This window comes from Bos grunniens, chromosome 20 (assembly GCF_055505025.1).
Source record: "Bos grunniens cultivar Pamir isolate PY7600 chromosome 20, Bosgru_T2T1.0, whole genome shotgun sequence".
In the NCBI taxonomy this organism is placed as follows: domain Eukaryota; kingdom Metazoa; phylum Chordata; class Mammalia; order Artiodactyla; family Bovidae; genus Bos; species Bos grunniens.
Genome location: NC_141184.1, coordinates 64,486,134 through 64,492,525, shown reverse-complemented (window position 1 = coordinate 64,492,525; position 6,392 = coordinate 64,486,134). Strand labels below are relative to the sequence as shown.

The 6,392-nt window shown below is 44.8% G+C and overlaps 1 long non-coding RNA gene across 1 annotated transcript; it reads left to right on the top strand.

Moving 5' to 3' along the window:
* Positions 1 to 1,392: 1,392 nt before the first annotated feature.
* LOC147350536 (uncharacterized) lies at positions 1,393 to 5,223 on the top strand. Its single transcript, XR_015149096.1, has 3 exons — positions 1,393 to 1,492; positions 2,233 to 2,374; positions 4,853 to 5,223. It is a non-coding gene; the product is annotated as an uncharacterized LOC147350536 (long non-coding RNA).
* The last annotated feature ends 1,169 nt before the right edge of the window (positions 5,224 to 6,392 follow it).

Sequence of the window (6,392 nt, the reverse complement as noted above, 5' to 3'; positions counted from 1 at the left end):
AGCAGTCAGTACAGCAGCCAGGAAAAGATTTAGGTTTTCTCTCTCCCATGCACATAGCATGATTACTTGGATTAACTGAAGACTAATTTTTTTTTTCCTTTGGCCAAACTTGAACACGTGAGAAAATCAAACAAATGAAAAAAAAAAAAAAATCAGTGACCAAGTTAGCAAAGAAAAACAGCCTTCAGGTGACATGTTAGCAGGCTGCTCCGCTCCAGATGCCAAATCGAGGGACCAACCAGGTGGTCTCCACCAGGCGGTTCCTAAACACGGAACGATTTAAAGAGTGAGGTTTTGGTGTTGGGGGTCTGACTTTCTTTAAGCTACAGTGGAGTCATAGTTGGAGTAGGGCTGGAAGGTAGCTTTTCGTTCTTTACTATGTGCCCATTATGATCCCACTTTGGAATCGGTATTCAATACTGAACAACTGTAGAATGTACCAGCAGAGTCGGCCCCAAGATGCACCTGCTTTCATACAACCAACAAGTCCTTCTGGATGTTGAGCAAAAGTTCATATGACTTATTATGTAACGTATCACTGTCCTTCTCCATTGGGCTAAAGAGAGAAATGGTTCTCTCTGAAAGTATATTCATCTGAATCAAATAAAATGGCCTTTATCCAGAGGCCATTGTCGCATAAGCTGAACCATCTGCCATCATGCTGAAACACCAGAAGTAGAGTTTTCACTACCTAAAAATTCCTATCATGTAGTATTTGCACCGAATTTCATGAGCTGAGTCAGGGGCTACACCCTTGCCCCCCTTGTGCAACATGAGCTCATTTACTTGTGTTGTAAACATAATTCTCTTTACTTTCAAGTTTCGTTGGTTTGGAAGACAAGACAAGGACGAGGAAAAGAGCAGATTGAAGAAGACAGGTAGGCATTATCTGCCAGGATATAAGCTTCATGAAGGCAAAGACTTGGCCTGTTTTGTTCACTGCTGAAATACTAGGATCTAGAATAGTCCTAGGCTTGGAGAAGGTGCCAAGCAAATACTTGCTAATTAATGAGAGCAATGGAAAGCATCGGCTTTTACAGACCACCTGCTAAGGAATAGTAGGAAAAAGAAGAAAAGAGAAGGAAAAGACAGAAGAGATCTCCTACAGCACTAATGATGATGATAGGATGGCTGTTTATCATGATAACTTTAAATCATCAAGACATCAGAATAAATAGAAATTAAAATGCATTCATTATCCTCCTTTCAAGGCACAGAAGAAAACACAAAATACCTGAAAAATATTTTCCAAAAATAAGATTGCAATTGTTTTAAATTGTTAAAATCTCAGGTTTTCTAAATTTTACATTTCCACGTACGTAGAATACAACTTAGCCCAATGACAACAGATTTGCAAAGCTGATAGATAAGTTGCCATATTAGCAAAGGCACACAGCACACCTGTCCCTCTGCTCCATCCCCTTCTTACAGCTAGAAGGATCACATCCTCTGAGTCCCACAGTCCCCTGGGATTTTGCAGATGCAGCTCAAGGTAATGTGGCCGCTCCTGAGAGAGGTGGGTGACCCCATGGGACTGAAGCTTTTTCTGAACTTCACTTGTATAGAGCAGCTTCCTGATTCTTTTTTAAGCAATGTGGAAATGATGCCGCTTGGAAAGCCAGGCACCAGAAGTAGGGAAATCTACCCAGAGTGAAGCCACAGGTTTGGCTGGTTTTATATTTGCTCTCAGCTTGGCTTTCTCTAAGAAATGCTGAGACTTTTTAAAGGAATTTTGAAAGGAAAAGTTTAAGGTTAAAAAAAAAAAAGCCAACCTATGAATGATTTTCCAACCTCTGGAAAGAGTAAGCAGAAATCAGAACCTATGAAAAACCCAAGATCCTTCACAGAACACAGACAGGCAATCACACTACGTGTGCATCCTCGGCCTACAACAAGCCTCTCTGTTGACTCTCTGGGCAGGTCCACCAACAGCTTGGTGTTTCACAGACAATCAAGGAAAAAAAACCTGTATTAAAAAGAAATTTCCTGAATAGCAAGTTTATATGAATTATCCCTATGTATATTTACTTACAATCTAAAAATATCCTTTGGGAAATTTTAGAAATCAAGTGTTTATTTAATTGTCTGAAAGTGGAATAAAAGAAGGGATGAGCTGGAGGACTCCTATGGATGTGTGGTCCAGCCACTCTCAGCTTCAGTATTTCCATGATGGGGAGGGCCAGTGCTTGTGTGCATGCTAAGTCGCTTCAGTTGTGTCCGACTCTTTGCCAGACTATGGACTGTAGCCCACCAGGCTCCTCCGCCCGTGGGATTCTCCAGGCAAGAATACTGGAGTGGGTTGCCATGCCCTCCTCCAGGGGATCTTCCCCACCCAGGGATCGAATCCACATCTCTACGTCTCCTGCACTGGCAGGTGAGTTCTTTACCACCAGCTCCACCTGGCAAACCTGGGGAAGGGCAGAGTGGAGACTAACTTCCTGGAAGCCATTTCTTCAGGAACCTGGGGTGCTAGGGTGGAAGGACAAAAAGGATTGGGGTGATCTTAGAGTGAGATCCTATCACCTAACTCTGAAAGTTGGGAGGGAAAGAGCAGCCCCTTGGTGCCAAGAAAGTGATTAGAACAGTTGGAGATGTCGTAGGTCTCTGTGGCTTTGGTCTGCTAGCACCTTCTCTCCTTGAGGGGGGCGGGGGAGGCATGCAGGGATGTCTCTCACACTCCACATGATCGTAGAGGGGCTAATTGTAGGCTCTCTGTGTCTTAGCTTGAGGTTCCCAGAAGCAGATCTTGATACAAGGTTTCAGGTGCAAGTAGTTTGTTCAGGGAGCTTCCCGGGTGGCGCCGCTGGTGGTGAAGAACTCGCCTGCCAATGCAGAAGATACAACAGACTTGGACCCCTGGGTGGGGAAGATGCCCTGGAGGAGTGCATGGCAACCCACTCCAGCATTATTGTCTGGAGAATCCCGAGGACAGAGGAGCCTGGTGGGCTACAGTTTAGGGGGTCACAAAGAGGCGGACAGGACTGAAGTGACTTAGCAACACAGTTTGTTCATGAGGCAAGGCCAGCCAAAACTGGTAAGAGAGTGAGGACCTGAGACAAGAGAGGCAAGGAATTCAGCCAAGGTTGTGTCTTTAAGCCAGTGAGCTCTGTGGGCATGGAGCTGACACCACCTGGGGAACCCATGGTTGGCCCACATGCAGGGCAAGAGGACGGAGGTCTTGCTCCACCAACTGCCTGGTTGTGGGCAGACGGCAGGCACTTCTGGCCTACCTTGCTTGAATGCCAAAGCCCTCAGGCAAAGAGAAGCAGGGCCTGACACTTGGATGTGTAGCAGGTGAGCACTGGAAGGGACAGGGCCAAGGGGATAGGGTGGGGATAACTGACAGCATCTGCTATACCCTCCCTCTTTGCCTGCTAGAAGCCAGTTCCAGCAGAGCTCACATGGCTAGTCTGGCTCGGGTGCATGACCAGTGAAGGGCCAATGCAAATCCTTCCCTTTTTTCTGTTCATGGAAAGATACATGCTCTCTTTCCACTGTGGTTGCTGAGTGAGGCCAGGGCAGCCTAGAGTTGCCATTAAGGCCCCTAGGAAACCTTATTTGCAGGAGGAAAGAATGAGGCCAATAGACAGGAGAAAAAGATGGAAAATAACTGAGAGAAGAGTCACAATATTTTCATCTGAACCCTTGGATCCAGCTTGACCTGAAGCCAGCTTCATTTCTGGACATCTTAAATATGAACTGATACATTCCTTTTGTTTTCTTGCTTTAGCCAGTTTTTATTTGTAAGCAAAAGTGTTTAGCCTAATATAAGAATGGCTTACTATGCCATCTCCTTCCTGTTTAATACATATACACACAAGGGGGTTGGATTTATCCCTGAAACATATACCTGCTAGAAAGCTGAGCTTGTTGCCTCTGATGCCATCTGAGAGTAATGAAGCAGTGTAGCCCAAATTGAAAGTGGTGGGGGGTTGCCTCTGTGACAAAGAGTGTCCCAAGCAAGGAAAAGCATGCCCTGGAAAGGAACCCAGAAAATACAAACTTTCATTCCATCCCTTTTTACAGAGTACATGCTTGAGAGCCGTCGAAGCAGAAAAAAATAATTCCAGTTCCCTAGTTGTGGAGAGGACAGAGCCTACGCAGCCAGTTGGAGGGAACTCAGGCGAAGCAGATGGGGGTGTCGAGTCAGGCAGAGAGCAGGGCAGGGCTGAGGACACGAATGTGCTTACTGCACGGAAGCACGTTTGCAGACAGTGGAGATCGGGGCAGAGAGAAACAGCCGCAGGATAGGACAGCTGAGAAGCCACCCAGGGCGCAGCCCCAGGGCCTGGCCAGGCACTCAAGGGGCATAGCATGGAGCAGGTGCTGGTTCCCCAGGAGCTAGCACTGTGCTCCTTGGTGGAGGACACCAGAGTGCAAACAGTGGCAGGGAACAGCGAGGGTATGACCAGCCTTGGCATGACCCTAGACAGGCTGCCAGGAGAGGTGAGCACACTAGGGGTCAGGAAGCACCAGTGTGATGGAGCCAGTCCTTCGCAGCTCCCAAGAGTCAAGTGCAAAATGTTCAGGAATTCTGTGAGACAATCATTAAACATGGCAATTATTAAAGTTCAATCATTCGTTAATTAAAGAGCTTACTCAAAGCAATAAATACTCAAAACTTGTCAGTTCCTAATTATTTTACTGCATTTTATTATTAGCTATGCTCTTGAGGTTATTGAAATGTTTGTGCGTACACAGAGGGATACTGTCTAACAGTATTCCTCTGCTCACCTCTTCTTAACCCTGTGTTTGGTGGCATCACATTGGGAGCTGAAAATCTGCTGGGATAAGAATGGAAATTGCAAATGCTACAAATCAAGGCTTAACTTACTGTTTTATCCATGTTCAGACTTAAGAATGTGATGAAAAATGCTAATGAAGCATGCTAATGAGGCAAACTAAAGTTAAATACATGTCCTGTGCGGAGCCATAGCGTCGTGAATAGCATCAAACATCGAGGGAATATTCTTCCAGCATTGGCAACCTGCAACCTGATTCAGCAAAGAAGTCACTCACATGCATCGACCAGACATGTTGGTTTGCTTTTATCATACTCGACAGAAACAAAGATATCAGTTAGCATTCGTGTTAAGGACTATTCTTGTCTGTTCATTACAAGCATTAAACAAATTGGTGATAACTGTAGGTTGACTATAGATACAAAATTTCAGCAAAAAACAAAAGAGCCCTCTGTGAAAATAAATTGACTCTATGAATTTAGGAAGCTAGAATATTGCATTTTATTGTTATTATTAAATCTTCTGCCATATATCCTTTATATCAGTAAAATTTAAAATAAATTTATGTGTGTATGCAGGCTTCCTGGGTAGCTCAGCTGGTAAAGAATCTGCCTGCAATGCAGGAGACCCTGGGTCAAGATGTTCCCCTGCAGAAGGGATCAGCTACCCACTCCAGTATTCTTGAGCTTCCCTGGTGGCTCAGATGGTAAAGAATCTGCCTTCAATATGGGAGACCTGGGTTCAATCCCTGGGTCAGGAAGATCCCCTGGAAGAGGGCATGGCAACCCACTCCAGTATTCTTGCCTGGAGAATCCCAGGGACACAAAGAGTCAGACATGACTGTGCAACTCAGCACAGCACAGCACACGTGTATATGAACACACATACATTCTTTCTGGAGAGCCAGTTGTTAACCCTTTACAACAGACCACTGGGTTCGGGACATCTTCCCCTTCTCTATCTGGCTTGCTGGAAAGGCCAGGAGAGGAAAGGAGTTTGCTTGAAAAGGGAGCTCCACTTCTGCCCGGCGTGAAGTGAGCATTCTTGTAGAATAAGAACATTCAGAGCATTTACAACACAGACATGAAGACCACAATAGGTTTAAAGACCCCAGCAGACGCAGGACTAACTGCAGGGAAGGTGTGCCCGCCTCCCCACCCCCACACACGGCTTGCGTTTGCTCGTGCCCCACCCCCTACGTTCTTCCTTTGTGCTTTTAATTCAAGTCACATGTGTAACTCGAGAATTTATAAATTACAAAAGGTCTTTCAAACCAAGTTAACATGTAAATATAAAATATAATGTTAAATTCCCATCATTAATATTGAAGAGTAAGTCAATATTTGATCAAAATCACCTCCGGGGAATATGCCTTTCTGCCTGGTTTTATGCCTTTCTGCCTTGCAGACTTATTCAATTATTATTTAATTACCTGGTTAAATGTCATGGCTTACAAAGCAGGGATTATATTAATAATAACATGAGGTTTGTTTTAAACCAGCCCATACATTAGATAGAGCTGATTTTGTTTGACCGTCTCACAGAGCACAGGATTTATGTTATTCTTCTGCACCTGGTTTTGAATGAATTGATGCTATTTAAGCTTTCCCTCCTCCCTTTCCCCTTTAAAAAATCATCCTCTTGTATTTG